Consider the following 16,852-nt stretch of genomic DNA (forward strand, 5'->3'; position numbering starts at 1 on the left):
AGGGAGTTATAACAAGGAGTTAGTACATAAGTGTAGGGAGTTATAACAAGGGGTTAGTACATAAGTGTAGGGAGTTATAACAAGGAGTTAGTACATAAGTGTAGGGAGTTATAACAAGGGGTTAGTACATAAGTGTAGGGAGTTATAACACAGAGTTAGTACATAAGTGTAGGGAGTTATAACAAGGAGTTAGTACATAAGTGTAGGGAGTTATAACACGGAGTTAGTACATAAGTATAGGGAGTTATAACAAGAAGTTAGTACATAAGTGTAGGGAGTTATAACAATGAGTTAGTACATAAGTGTAGGGAATTATAACACAGAGTTAGTACATAAGTGTAGGGAGTTATAACATGGAGTTAGAACATAAGTGTAGGGAGTTATAACATGGAGTTAGTACATAAGTGTAGGGAGTTATAACATGGAGTTAGTACATAAGTGTAGGGAGTTATAACAAGGAATTAGTACATAAGTGTAGGGAGTTATAACATGGAGTTAGTACATAAGTGTAGGGAGTTATAACATGGAGTTAGTACATAAGTGTAGGGAGTTATAACATGGAGTTAGTACATAAGTGTAGGGAGTTATAACATGGAGTTAGTACAAAAGTGTAGGGAGTTATAACATGGAGTTAGTACATAAGTGTAGGGAGTTATAACATGGAGTTAGTACATAAGTGTAGGGAGTTATAACATGGAGTTAGTACATAAGTGTAGGGAGTTATAACATGAAGTTAGTACATAAGTGTAGGGAGTTATAACATGGAGTTAGTACATAAGTGTAGGGAGTTATAACACAGAGTTAGTACATAACTGTATGGAGTTATAACACAGAGTTAGTACATAAGTGTAGGGAGTTATAACAAGGAGTTAGTACATAAGTGTAGGGAGTTATAACAAGGGGTTAGTACATAAGTGTAGGGAGTTATAACATGGAGTTAGTACATAAGTGTAGGGAGTTATAACAAGGAGTTAGTACATAAGTGTAGGGAGTTATAACATGGAGTTAGTACATAAGTGTAGGGAGTTATAACATGGAGTTAGTACATAAGTGTAGGGAGTTATAACAAGGAGTTAGTACATAAGTGTAGGGAGTTATAACATGGAGTTAGTACATAAGTGTAGGGAGTTATAACATGGAGTTAGTACATAAGTGTAGGGAGTTATAACATGGAGTTAGTACATAAGTGTAGGGAGTTATAACAAGGGGTTAGTACATAAGTGTAGGGAGTTATAACATGGAGTTAGTACATAAGTGTAGGGAGTTATAACACAGAGTTAGTACATAAGTGTAGGGAGTTATAACAAGGAGTTAGTACATAAGTGTAGGGAGTTATAACAAGGAGTTAGTACATAAGTGTAGGGAGTTATAACAAGGAGTTAGTACATAAGTGTAGGGAGTTATAACAAGGGGTTAGTACATAAGTGTAGGGAGTTATAACACAGAGTTAGTACATAAGTGTAGGGAGTTATAACAAGGAGTTAGTACATAAGTGTAGGGAGTTATAACACAGAGTTAGTACATAAGTGTAGGGAGTTATAACAAGGGGTTAGTACATAAGTGTAGGGAGTTATAACAAGGGGTTAGTACATAAGTGTAGGGAGTTATAACATGGAGTTAGTACATAAGTGTAGGGAGTTAGAACAAGGAGTTGTTAATACATAAGTGTAGGGAGTTATAACAAGGAGTTGTTAGTACATAAGTGTAGGGAGTTATAACAAGGAGTTAGTACATAAGTGTAGGGAGTTATAACACTGAGTTAGTACATAAGTATAGGGAGTTAAAACAAGAAGTTAGTACATACGTGTAGGGAGTTATAACAATGAGTTAGTACATAAGTGTAGGGAGTTATAACACGGAGTTAGTACATAAGTGTAAGAAGTTATAACACGGAGTTAGTACATAAGTGTAGGGAGTTATAACACGGAGTTAGTACATATGTGTAGAGAGTTATAACAAGGGGTTAGTACATAAGTGTAGGGAGTTATAACATGGAGTTAGTACATAAGTGTAGGGAATTATAACAAGGAGTTGTTAATACATAAGTGTAGGGAATTATAACAAGGAGTTGTTAATACATAAGTGTAGGGAATTATAACAAGGAGTTGTTAGTACATAAGTGTAGGGAGTTATAACATGGAGTTAGTACATAAGTGTAGGGAATTATAACAAGGAGTTGTTAATACATAAGTGTAGGGAATTATAACAAGGAGTTAGTGCATACGTGTAGGGAGTTATAACAAGGAGTTAGTACATAAGTGTAGGGAGTTATTACATGGAGTTAGTACATAAGTGTAGGTAAAGATGACAAAGAGTTAGTACATAAGTGTAGGGAGTTATAACAAGGAGTTGTTAGTACATAAGTATAAGGAGTTATATCAAGAAGTTAGTACATAAGTGTAGGGAGTTATAACACAGAGTTAGTACATAAGTGTAGGGAGTTATAATACGGAGTTTGTACATAAGTGTAGGGAGTTATAACACGGAGTTAGTACATAAGTGTAGGGAGTTATAACAAGGAGTAAGTACATAAGTGTAGGTAGTTATAACAAGGAGTTGTTAGTTCATAAGTGTAAGGAGTTATAACAAGGAATTGTTAGTACATAAGTGTAGGGAGTTATAACACGGAGTTAGTACATAAATGTAGGGAGTTATAACACGGAGTTAGTGCATAAGTGTAGGGAGTTATAACAAGGAGTTAGTACATAAGTGTAGGGAGTTTTAACAAGGAGTTAGTACATAAGTGTAGGGAGTTATAACACGGAGTTAGTACATAAGTGTAGGGAGTTATAACACGGAGTTAGTACATAAGTGTAGGGAGTTATAACAAGGAGTTAGTACATAATTGTATGGAGTTATAACACGGAGTTAGTACATAAGTGTAGGTAAAGATGACAAAGAGTTAGTACATAAGTGTAGGGAGTGATAACAAGGAGTGGGTTAGTACATAAATGTAGGGAGTTATAACACGGAGTTAGTACATAAGTATAGGGATTTATATCAAGGAGTGTGTTAGTACATAAGTGTAGGGAGTTATAACAAGGAGTGTTTTAGTACATAAGTGTAGGGAGTGATAACAAAGAGTGTATTAGTACATAAGTGTAGGGAGTTATAACACAGAGTTAGTACATAAGTGTAGGGAGTTATAACAAGGGGTTAGTACATAAGTGTAGGGAGTTATAACAAGGGGTTAGTACATAAGTGTAGGGAGTTATAACATGGAGTTAGTACATAAGTGTAGGGAGTTATAACAAGGAGTTAGTACATAAGTGTAGGGAGTTATAACATGGAGTTAGTACATAAGTGTAGGGAGTTATAACATGGAGTTAGTACATAAGTGTAGGGAGTTATAACAAGGAGTTAGTACATAAGTGTAGGGAGTTATAACATGGAGTTAGTACATAAGTGTAGGGAGTTATAACATGGAGTTAGTACATAAGTGTAGGGAGTTATAACATGGAGTTAGTACATAAGTGTAGGGAGTTATAACATGGAGTTAGAACATAAGTGTAGGGAGTTATAACAAGGGGTTAGTACATAAGTGTAGGGAGTTATAACATGGAGTTAGTACATAAGTGTAGGGAGTTATAACATGGAGTTAGTACATAAGTGTAGGGAGTTATAACAAGGGGTTAGTACATAAGTGTAGGGAGTTATAACATGGAGTTAGTACATAAGTGTAGGGAGTTATAACATGGAGTTAGTACATAAGTGTAGGGAGTTATAACATGGAGTTAGTACATAAGTGTAGGGAGTTATAACATGGAGTTAGTACATAAGTGTAGGGAGTTATAACAAGGGGTTAGTACATAAGTTTAGGGAGTTATAACATGGAGTTAGTACATAAGTGTAGGGAGTTATAACATGGAGTTAGTACATAAGTGTAGGGAGTTATAACACAGAGTTAGTACATAACTGTATGGAGTTATAACACAGAGTTAGTACATAAGTGTAGGGAGTTATAACAAGGGGTTAGTACATAAGTGTAGGGAGTTATAACAAGAGGTTAGTACATAAGTGTAGGGAGTTATAACATGGAGTTAGTACATAAGTGTAGGGAGTTATAACAAGGGGTTAGTACATAAGTGTAGGGAGTTATAACAATGAGTTAGTACATAAGTGTAGGGAGTTATAACAAGGGGTTAGTACATAAGTGTAGGGAGTTATAACAATGAGTTAGTACATATGTGTAGGGAGTTATAACAAGGAGTTGTTAGTACATAAGTGTAGGGAGTTATAACAAGGAGTTTGTACATAAGTGTAGGGAGTTATAACACAGAGTTAGTACATAAGTGTAGGGAGTTATAACAAGGGGTTAGTACATAAGTGTAGGGAGTTATAACACAGAGTTAGTACATAAGTGTAGGGAGTTATAACAAGGAGTTAGTACATATGTGTAGGGAGTTATAACAAGGAGTTAGTACATAAGTGTAGGGACTTATGACAAGGGGTTAGTACATAAGTGTAGGGAGTTATAACAAGGGGTTAGTACATAAGTGTAGGGAGTTATAACAATGAGTTAGTACATATGTGTAGGGAGTTATAACAAGGGGTTAGTACATAAGTGTAGGGAGTTATAACAATGAGTTAGTACATATGTGTAGGGAATTATAACAAGGGGTTAGTACATAAGTGTAGGGAGTTATAACACAGAGTTAGTACATAAGTGTAGGGAGTTATAACAAGGAGTTAGTACATAAGTGTAGAGAGTTATAACAAGGGGTTAGTACATAAGTGTAGGGAGTTATAACAAGGGGTTAGTACATAAGTGTAGGGAGTTATAACAAGGGGTTAGTACATAAGTGTAGGGAGTTATAACACAGAGTTAGTACATAAGTGTAGGGAGTTATAACAAGGAGTTAGTACATAAGTGTAGGGAGTTATAACAAGGAGTTAGTACATAAGTGTAGGGAGTTATAACAAGGAGTTAGTACATAAGTGTAGGGAGTTATAACAAGGGGTTAGTACATAAGTGTAGGGAGTAATAACACAGAGTTAGTACATAAGTGTAGGGAGTTATAACAAGGAGTTAGTACATAAGTGTAGGGAGTTATAACACAGAGTTAGTACATAAGTGTAGGGAGTTATAACAAGGGGTTAGTACATAAGTGTAGGGAGTTATAACAAGGGGTTAGTACATAAGTGTAGGGAGTTATAACATGGAGTTAGTACATAAGTGTAGGGAGTTAGAACAAGGAGTTGTTAGTACATAAGTGTAGGGAGTTATAACAAGGAGTTGTTAGTACATAAGTGTAGGGAGTTATAACACGGAGTTAGTACATATGTGTAGAGAGTTATAACAAGGGGTTAGTACATAAGTGTAGGGAGTTATAACATGGAGTTAGTACATAAGTGTAGGGAATTATAACAAGGAGTTGTTAATACATAAGTGTAGGGAATTATAACAAGGAGTTGTTAATACATAAGTGTAGGGAATTATAACAAGGAGTTGTTAGTACATAAGTGTAGGGAGTTATAACATGGAGTTAGTACATAAGTGTAGGGAATTATAACAAGGAGTTGTTAATACATAAGTGTAGGGAATTATAACAAGGAGTTAGTGCATACGTGTAGGGAGTTATAACAAGGAGTTAGTACATAATTGTAGGGAGTTATTACATGGAGTTAGTACATAAGTGTAGGTAAAGATGACAAAGAGTTAGTACATAAGTGTAGGGAGTTATAACAAGGAGTTGTTAGTACATAAGTATAGGGAGTTATATCAAGAAGTTAGTACATAAGTGTAGGGAGTTATAACACAGAGTTAGTACATAAGTGTAGGGAGTTATAATACGGAGTTTGTACATAAGTGTAGGGAGTTATAACACGGAGTTAGTACATAAGTGTAGGGAGTTATAACAAGGAGTAAGTACATAAGTGTAGGGAGTTATAACAAGGAGTTGTTAGTTCATAAGTGTAGGGAGTTATAACACGGAGTTAGTACATAAATGTAGGGAGTTATAACACGGAGTTAGTGCATAAGTGTAGGGAGTTATAACAAGGAGTTAGTACATAAGTGTAGGGAGTTTTAACAAGGAGTTAGTACATAAGTGTAGGGAGTTATAACACGGAGTTAGTACATAAGTGTAGGGAGTTATAACACGGAGTTAGTACATAAGTGTAGGGAGTTATAACAAGGAGTTAGTACATAATTGTATGGAGTTATAACACGGAGTTAGTACATAAGTGTAGGTAAAGATGACAAAGAGTTAGTACATAAGTGTAGGGAGTGATAACAAGGAGTTAGTACATAAGTGTAGGGAGTTATAACAAGGAGTTAGTACATAAGTGTAGGGAGTTATAACACAGAGTTAGTACATAAGTGTAGGGAGTGATAACAAGGAGTTAGTACATAAGTGTAGGGATTTATAACAAGGAGTGTGTTAGTACATAAGTGTAGGGAGTTTTAACAAGGAGTGTTTTAGTACATAAGTGTAGGGAGTGATAACAAGGAGTGTATTAGTACATAAGTTTAGGGAGTAATAACACAGAGTAAGTACATAAGTGTAGGGAGTTATAACACAGAGTTAGTAGTTAAGTGTTGGAAGTGATAACAAGGAGTTAGTTCATAAGTGTAGGGAGTTATAACACACAGTTAGTACATAAGTGTACGGAGTTATAACATGGAGTTAGTACATAAGTGTAGGGAGTTATAACAAGGAGTTAGTACATAAGTGTAGGGAGTTATAACAAGGAGTTAGTACTTAAGTGTAGGAAGTTATAACACGGAGTTAGTACATAAGTATAGGGAGTGATAACAAGGAGTTAGTACATAAGTGTGGGAAGTTATAACAAGGAGTTGTTAGTTCATAAGTGTAGGGAGTTATAACAAGGAGTTAGTACATAAGTGTAGGGAGTTATAACAAGGAGTTGTTAGTACATAAGTGTAGGGAGTTATAACAAGGAGTTAGTACATAAGTGTAGGGAGTTATAACAAGGAGTTAGTACATAAGTGTAGGGAGTTATAACAAGGAGTTAGTACTTAAGTGTAGGAAGTTATAACACGGAGTTAGTACACAAGTATAGGGAGTGATAACAAGGAGTTAGTACATAAGTGTGGGGAGTTATAACAAGGAGTTGTTAGTTCATAAGTGTAGGGAGTTATAACAAGGAGTTAGTACATAAGTGTAGGGAGTTATAACAAGGAGTTGTTAGTACATAAGTGTAGGGAGTTATAATAGGGAGTGTGTTAGTTCATAAGTGTAGGGAGTTATAACAAGGAGTTAGTACATAAGTGTAGGGAGTTATAACAAGGAGTTGTTAGTACATAAGTGTAGGGAGTTATAATAGGGAGTGTGTTAGTACATAAGTGTAGGGAGTTATAACAAGGAGTTAGTACATAAGTGTAGGGAGTTATAACACGGAGTTAGTACATAAGTGTAGGGAGTGATAACAAGGAGTTAGTACATAAGTGTAGGGATTTATAACAAGGGGTTAGTACATAAGTGTAGGGAGTTATAACAAGGAGTTGTTAGTACATAAGTGTAGGGAGTTATAATAGGGAGTGTGTTAGTACATAAGTGTAGGGAGTTATAACAAGGAGTTAGTACATAAGTGTAGGGAGTGATAACAAGGAGTTAGTACATAAGTGTAATGAGTTATAACAAGGAGTGTGTTAGTACATAAGTGTAGGGAGTTATAACAAGGAGTTAGTACATAAGTGTAGGGAGTTATAACAAGGAGTGTGTTAGTACATAAGTGTAGGGAGTTATAACACGGAGTTAGTACATAAGTGTAATGAGTTATAACAAGGAGTGTGTTAGTACATAAGTGTAGGGAGTTATAACACGGAGTTAGTACATAAGTGTAGGGAGTGATAACAAGGAGTTAGTACATAAGTGTAATGAGTTATAACAAGGAGTGTGTTAGTACATAAGTGTAATGAGTTATAACAAGGAGTGTGTTAGTACATAAGTGTAGGGAGTTATAACAAGGAGTTAGACAAAGGAGTGGACAACACAGGAATAAGTGCATTTAAATATTCCTAAATTACAAACATGCTACACTTTCTAATGTCTGCATTAACCTTTTCCTACCTTCTCCTTAAAGTCAAAGCTCTTCATTTCACAAACAGCACTTAGACAATTCATATTTTTCCTCCTCTTCTACCTTCCCCCTCTACAACACACATAAACTCTATTCCTATCTCACATCCCTCATCCAGCTATGCTTCACTGATTCTAAACTTAAACACTTGTCTAAGACACATTTTAATCTCCTTTCACTCCGTATTTCTTCTTCTTGCAGCTGGAGATGTCTCACCTAACCCAGGTCCTCCCTCTGCTTCCCTCAATTCACTACCCCAAATGACACCTCATACACCTTGCCCACGTAACCCTCTAAACCTCTTTAACTGCACCTATGTTAGTACACCCCAATTCTCTTGTGTCCTTTGGAATGCACGCTCTGTATGCAATAAGCTTACATATATTCACAACCTATTTATTTCACGATCACTTAACCTGTTAGCCCTCACTGAAACTTGTCTTTCCTCCTCTAACACAACTGCTGTAGCCTCTCTGTCCTATGGTGGCCTGCACTTCAGTCACACTCCCAGACCAGGAGACAAACAAGGAGGGGGAGTAGAAATTCACCTGTCTCCACACAGTACCTTTCCCTGTATTCCTTCACCCCCTCTCTTTCCTTCTCATCTTTTGAAGTTTATGCTATCCGCCTCTTCTCCCCTGTAGCTCTTTGTGTTGCAGTTATCTATTGGCCACCTGGCCCAGCATCACAATTTCTGGACCACTTTGAAGCCTGGCTTCCACATTTTCTCTCTTGTAATGTCCCTTCTCTCATTTTAGGGGACTTCAACATACCCGTTGATAATCCTAACATGCGTGCTGCCTCTAAACTTCTATCCCTTACCACATCTTTTGGCCTGTCCCACTAGACAGTATCTCCAACCAACTGTGAAGGAAACTCCATAGACCTGGTCTTCACTAATCTCTGTGCTGTTTCCTACTTTCATTAACTTCCTCTGCTCTTTGACATTTTATCCAACTCTTGCCCCAACCTTGTGGCTTTACAGTATAATTCGGCACTAAATTCAACCCTTGATAAAGCTGCTCCCTCCACTCTTCGACGTACATCAATCACTCGATGGCAGCCATGGCTCACCAAACAGACCATAAATCTTCAGCGATGTTCACAGACTGCTGAACAACAGTGGAAGAAATCATGCACCTGTGCTAATTTCCAGCATTATAAATTCATTCTTAAGTCCTACAACTCTGTGCTTAGCCTGGCCAAACAAGTCTATTTCTCCTTCCTTGTATCATCTCACGCATCCAACCCCAGAAAGCTGTTCTCAACCTTTCAATCCTTTCTACGTCTGCCTGCACCCCCACCCACTACCAACCTCACTGCTCAGATTATTGCTGATCCCTTCAAAAACAAAATTGACACCATTATAAAAGATATCTGCAGCTCACATCCCTCAAACCCAGCAATCCTACCCACCCCTTCTATTAAAAAAACTCTATGCTACTTCCCTCTTGTAACAGAGGAAGAAGGCTCTGAACTCCTATCCTTGGTCATTTCACAACCTGCCCACTTGACCCTATTCCTTTGCAACTTCTTCCCTCTCTCTCTGCTTCAGTAACCCCTACCCTAACTCATCTCTTTAACCAATCTCTCACCGCTGGCACATTTCCTGAAACATTCAAGCATGCATCAATCATACCAATCCTAAAAATGCCCTCACTTGACCCCTCCACCCCTTCTAACTATCGACCAGTCTCCTTACTTCCCTTTGCTTTAAAATTATTGGAACAACTGGTCTATAATCGGCTAACTCAATTTCTCACAACCAACTCCTTACTTGATGCACTACAATCTGCTTTCTGCCCTAAACACTCAACAGAAACTGCTCTTACTAAAGTAACAAATGACCTGTTATCAGCAAAAGCAAAAAAACACTACTACTTACTAATTCTTCTTGACCTGTCCACTGCCTTTGACACAGTTGACCATCCTCTCCTCCTAAAAATACTACAATCATTTGGCATCCGAGACACAGCCCTCTCCTCTCTCAAAACGCTTGTTTTCAGTTTCCTTTAACAACATATCTTGTGATCCTATGCCTCTCTCAGTTGGAGTACTGCCAGGCTCTGTCTTGGGTCCCTTGCTTTTCTCTCTCTATACATCCTCCCTTTGAAAACTTATAGCCTCCTTTGGATTCCAGTACCACATATATGCTGATAGCCAAATCTATCTTTCCTCTCCTGATATCTCTCCCTCTTTACTCAACCAGATTTCCAACTGCCTCTCTGCAATTTCCTCTTGGATGTCTTCACACTACCTCCAACTCAATCTGTCCAAAACTGAGCTGCTTCTTATCCCCCCCCCCCCCTCTTTGAGACATCCAACACCTGATATTTCTCATGTGGTTGGAGACACTATTCTCAACACTTTACTCTAGGTCTGCTGTCTTGGGGTTACTCTTGACTCAAAATTCACATTCAACCCACATATTCAAGCGCTTAAATTTTTTTGATGTTTACACCTACACAACATTTCCAGAATTCATCCCTTCCATTTTCAAAAAAACTACAAAAATACTTATTCATTCCCTCATTTTGTCACGCATTGATTATTGCAATCTACTTCTAAATGACCTTCCAAAACAACGCCTCTCCTCCCTCCGATCTATTATGAATGCTTCTGCTAGACTCATCCACCTAAGTCGCCCATCTATATCAGCTGCTCCACTCTGCCAGTCTCTACACTTTCTCCCCATACTCTCCAGAATACAATTTAAAGTATTAACCCTAACTTACAAAGCACTCAACAGTCTAACTCCCTGTCACGGTGCCAGGAATCAGACTGACACAAGAAGTGCAAAAATAATCACACCTTTATTAATAGTAAAAAATAATAAAAAGTCCACAAGTCAATTAACAAGCCAGGAATCAAAACCAGAACTGGTAGTCAGACGAGCTGAGTCAGGAGCCAAAGCAAATAGTCAGATGAGCCGGAATCAGGAACAAGAAGAACAGCAGAGTCAGGAACAAGCCAGGGATCAGGAACCAGGAGGGACGTCAGACAGCCAGGTAATACACAGGAGCTCTCACAAACATGTCTGAGACAATGCAAGGGCAAAGCATACTGAACAGAGGCCCTTTAAATAATAAGTGATGACATCACAATTCTGAGACTACATCCTGTCTCACACGGATGATGTACACAAGTCTGGCCATAATAGGAAGTGCAGGAAATGAGCAGCATCACACAGTATGCACCAGAGTCAACAAGAGAGGTGAGTAAAATAGCTGTCAGCAGCACATGGCAAACAGATCATGGAAAAAACCCTGACATTACCCTCCCTCAACGACCCCTCCCCCGCGGGAGGACAAAAGGCTTATTGGGGAAACGGGCATGGAAGGCACGGAGGACGGCAAGAGCATGAACATCAGAGGAGGGAACCCATGAATGTTCCTCCAGACCGTAGCCCCTCCAGTGAACCAAATACTGTTCGCGGCCCCTGGACATACGAGAGTCATTAATGCTGCTGACCTCCTACTCCTCATGGTTGTCAACAAAGATAGGGCGGGGACAAGGCAACACAGAGGTAAACCGATTACAAACCAATGGTTTCAAGAGGGAGACATGAAAAACATTGGAGATGCGCATTGCAAGAGGAAGGTCAAGTGCGTAGGCCACAGGATTGCCCTGTCGGAGTATTCAAAAAGGACCAACATAACGGGGAGCCAGTTTATTGGAAGGCACACAAAGGTTCAAGTTGCGGGAGGACAGCCAAACTCTCTCACCAACCTGGTAGGAAGGTGCGGGCAGATGCCTACGATGAGCCTAGAACTTTTGGCGCTGCATAGAATGATGAAGGCAATCCAGAATCTGCACCCACCTGGAACGGAGTTGCCAGAGATGCTCCTCCAAAGCCAGAATACCCTGAGACATGAATGAATCAGGCAACAAGGATGGTTGAAACCCATAATTCGCCATGAACGGGATAACTTGGAGGAAGCATTAATAGCACTATTACGAGCAAACTCTGCCCAAGGTAACAGTTCAGACCAATTATTGTGGTGATCTGAGACATAGCAATGGAGGAACCGTTCCAGAGCTTGATTAGACCGTTCTGCAGCCCCATTGAATTGAGGGTGATATGCCGAGGAGAAGGAAAGCTGGATGCCCATTTGAGCACAAAAGGAACGCCAAAATCTGGCGACAAACAGGCTACCCCGGTCCAACACTATCTCCTTGGATAACCCATGTAAACGGAAGACCTCCCGGGCAAAAATTGAAGCAATCTCCTGAGCGGTAGGCAACTTCTTCAAGGGAATGCAATGTGACATTTTAGAAAAACGGTCAACCACCATAAGGATAACAGTATTGCCATTGGAAACAGGGAGCTCAACAACGAAGTCCATGGAAAGATGTGTCCAAGGATGCTCACCATTAGCAATAGGTTGAAGAAGACCCACAGGAAAACATTGAGGAGTCTTATTCTGAGCACAAACTGAGCAGGAGGCAACATACGCAGCAACATCAGAACGAAGAGCTGGCCACCAGAATTGTCGAGTGACAGACCAAATCATTTGGTTCGGTAAGTGTGCAAAAGTTTAGTTCGAAGATTCTCAGGAACAAAACACTTACCACTAGGTTTCTCAAGAGGTGCATTGGTTTGTGCAGCCAGGATCTCCTCCCCCAAGGGAGAAGTCAAATTAGTACGTATGGTAGCCAAAATATGGTCAGGAGGTATAACTGGAGTAGGTACAGACTCTTCCTTGGACAGAGGATCAGCCCTAACATTCTTACTACAAGGGAGGTAGGAGACCACATAATTAAATCGAGACAAAAATAGCGCCCATCTGGCCTGTCGGGGAGACAAACGTTTTGCTTCAGATAGATAAGTTAAATTCTTGAGTTCAGTAAGAATGAGCACTGACAAGCTAGTACCATCGAGAAGATGCCTCCATTCCTTGAATGCCAAAATTATGGCCAGTAATCCCTGTTGCCAATTTCATAATTGCTCTCCACTGGAGACAATTTCTTAGAGAAGAAACCACACGGATGCAAGGAACCGTTAGGCGTAGGACGTTGAGACAAGAGAGCACCTACTCCATTCTCAGACGCATCGACCTTAAGAACGAAAGGCAGGATTTGGTTAGGATGAGCCAGAACTGGAGCAGCAACAAAGGCAGTCTTAAAACTATCAAAGGTCTTAATGGCAGTCGGTGACCAATGGAGTGGATCATTCTCTTTATGGGTCATGTATGTGGTAGGTTTGACCAAGGAAGAAAAGTTTTTAATAAACTTTCTATAGTAATTGGCGAACCCCAAAAAACGTTGAATAGACCGAAGACCAACTGGGCGAGGCCACTGCAGAACTGTCAGGATCCATGGAGAACCCTGCAATGGAGATAACATAACCTAGGAAGCTTACTTGAGTCTGATGGAACTCACATTTCTTGAGTTTATAAAACAGGCCGTTCTCACGTAGTCTCTGAAGAACCCGTGTAAGATCAGAATGATGAGCCTCAAGTGTGGGTGAGTGTATGAGGATGTCATCTAAGTACACCACAACAAACTGTTGCAACATATCTCGTAGGACATCATTAATATATTCCTGGAAAACAGCAGGAGCATTACATAGGCCAAAAGGCATTACAAGATACTCATAATGCCCGCTCCTGGTGTTAAATGCTGTTTTCCATTTGTGGCCCTCCTTGATCCTAACGAGATTGTATGCTTCTCTCAAATCAAGTTTAGTAAAGACCGTAGCTCCCTTGAGGCGGTCAAAGTGTTCCGTAATGAGCAGAATAGGGTAAGCATTCTTAATGGTAAGACGATTAAGACCCCTATAATCGATGCATGGTCATAACTCTCCACCCTTTTTCTTCACAAAGAAGAAGCCAGCCCCTGCAGGAGAGCAGGATTTGCAGATGATCCCCCATGACAGAGCATCGGCAACATACTCCTCCATAGCACAATTCTTTGCAACAGACAGAGGGTAAACCCGGCCCCGAGGAGGAATGGCTCCGGGTTACAGGTCTATGGCACAATCATAAGACCGCTGAGGAGGCAAAGTACCGGCATGCACCTTGTCAAAAACATCTAGGAACTCTCGGTACTCCTCTGGCAATTGAGATACTGAAGACGTGCACAAGACTTTAACTGGTTTCCAAAGACAAGTGGAAATACATTGCGGAGACCACGACAAAATTTCAGACCTGTGCCAGTCGAGACTGGGATTGTGCTTTTGGAGCCAGGGATAAGCCAGAATAACTAGAAAATGCAGAGAACTGGAGGATTCTCAAAAGAACTGGAGGGTTTCAAAATGGAGAGCCCCAACAGCCATGGATAACGGAGCAGTTTCGTGAGTAACGAGTGCGGGCTGAAGGGGCCTGCCATCAATGGTCTCAATAGCAAGCGGAAATGACTGAGGCAAAACAGGAATGGAGTGCTTTGATACAAAAGCATTGTCAATGAAATAGCCCGCAGCACCGGAGTCAACAAGAGCCTGGGTGACTATGGAGGAGTCCACCCAGGAAAGAACAACCGTGACCAAAGGTTTCTCCTTTAGCAGTTCCAGGGACGAGGATAAACCACCCAAGATCTGCCCCCGACAGGAACTTAGGTGTGAGCATTTCCTCGCTGTGTAGTACAAGACTTCAAAAGGTGGCCCTGTAACCCACAATAGAGGCAGAGCCCCTCCCTCCTCCTAAAGGCCGTCTCGGCCACAGAGAGACGCGTGAATCCCAACTGCTCCGGCTCAGCAGTACCTGGTGACTCGGGACCAGGAGGCATGGGAGGAGAGGGAGGCATGGGTGGGAACTAACACGTAGGAGACAATGGAACAGGATGCTTCCGCAAGCGCTCCTTGAAAGAGGGCCTCTCACTTAGTCTGATGTCAATTAGGATAAAAAAAGACACCAATGCCTCGAGATCTTCTGGTAAATCTCTGGCAGCAACTTCATCTTTAATCGCATCAGAGAGCCCTTGAAAGAATGCGACAACAAGGGCTTAATTGTTCCAACCTACCTCTGCGGCAAGCGTACGGAACTCAATGGCATACTGAGCAACAGATCTTGTACCTTGCTGAATGGACATGAGTCGTTTAGCAGCAGAGGAGGAGCGAGCCGGAACATCAAATACCATTCAAAAGGAGGCCACAAATTCAGGGTAATTTGAAATCACAGGTTTATTAGTCTCCCACAAGAGATTAGCCCAGGCAAGAGCTGTGTCAGAGAGTAACGAGATGAGAAATCCCACCTTAGCTCTGTCAGAGGGAAACGCCTGAGGTATCATCTCAAAGTAAATGCCCACCTGGTTCAAAAAGTCTCTGCGCTGATTAGGATCGCCTCCATATCGCTGAGGTAGAGGTGCAGAACCGGACATGCTCCTGGTAGGACTAGGTGCAGCAGCGGAAACAGGAGCAGCCATAACTTGCGGGGCACTTTGGTCCAAATGTGCAGTGCGAGTCAGCAGGGTTTGCAGGGCTAGTGCAAATTGATCCAAGTGTTGAGCCTGTTCATTCTGGAAATTATGGCAGGTAAAGGTGGATTATTAGCACTATCAGGATTCATGGCCCTTGCGTAATATCAGGGTGCCAGGAATCAGACTGAGAGAAGAAGTGCAAAAATAATCACACCTTTATTAATACCAAAAAATAATAAAAAGTCCACAAGTCAAATAACAAGCCAAGAATCAAAACCAGAACTAGTAGTCAGACGTGCCGAGTCAGGAGCCAAAGCGAATAGTCAGATGAGCCAGAATCAGGAACAAGGAGAACAGCAGAGTCGGGAACTAGCCAGGGATCAGGAACCAGGAGGGACATCAGACAGCCAGGTAATTCATGGGAGCTCTCACAAACAGGTCTGAGACAACGCAAGGGTAAAACATACTGAAAAGAGGCCCTTTAAATAATAAGTGATGACATCACAATTCTGAGACTGCATCCTGTCTCACACAGATGATGTACACCAGTCTGGCCATAAAAGGAAGTGCAGGAAATGAGCAGCATCACACAGTATGCACCAGAGTCAACTGTTATCCCTAGTCCCACTCCTGTCTCCAAGACTTTGCAAGTTCTGCTCCTGTTCTCTGGAACTCTCTACCCCACTCCATAAGACTGTCTCCAACCTTGTATAACTTCTGACGCTCCTTGAAAACCCACCTATTCAGAGAGGCATACCATCTCTCATCCGAACCAAACTAATACATGAACTGCCTGACTTACTGCTGCAACTAAAACTGATGTAACAAGCTACACCCAACCTTATGTCTCTGCACCCTAAACCTGTAGACTGTGAGGTCTCCAGAGCAGGGCCCTCTTCCTCCTGTACTAGATTTGTTTAGTTTTGTTATGTTTTGTATTTGATCACAAATCCTTGTCATTGTATACCCCTATCATTGTACCCAGCGCTACGGAATTTGGCAGTGCTACACAAATAAATGATAATAATAATAATAATAATAATAATAATAATATGAAATACAATTAGTGTGTGTGTGTGTGTGTGTCCTATGTGTGTCACTGGCTGTATAATATAATATATATATATAATATATAATACTCAAAGTTAATATGAAATACAATTAGTGTGTGTATCGCTTATGTGTGACTCTGGCTGTATAATATAATATATATCATGTATAATACTCGAAGTTAATATGAAATAAAATTAGACTGTGCCCCCTATGTGTGTCACTGGCTATATAATATATAGCATATATAATACTTGTGGTTAATATGAAATACAATTAGACTGTGTGTCCCCTATGTGTTTTACAGACTGTATAATATTATATATATCATATATAATACTCACGGTTAATATGAAATACAATTAGACTGTGTGTCCCCTATGTGTGTCACTGGCTGTAT

This window comes from Bombina bombina, chromosome 6 (assembly GCF_027579735.1).
Source record: "Bombina bombina isolate aBomBom1 chromosome 6, aBomBom1.pri, whole genome shotgun sequence".
Taxonomy (NCBI): domain Eukaryota; kingdom Metazoa; phylum Chordata; class Amphibia; order Anura; family Bombinatoridae; genus Bombina; species Bombina bombina.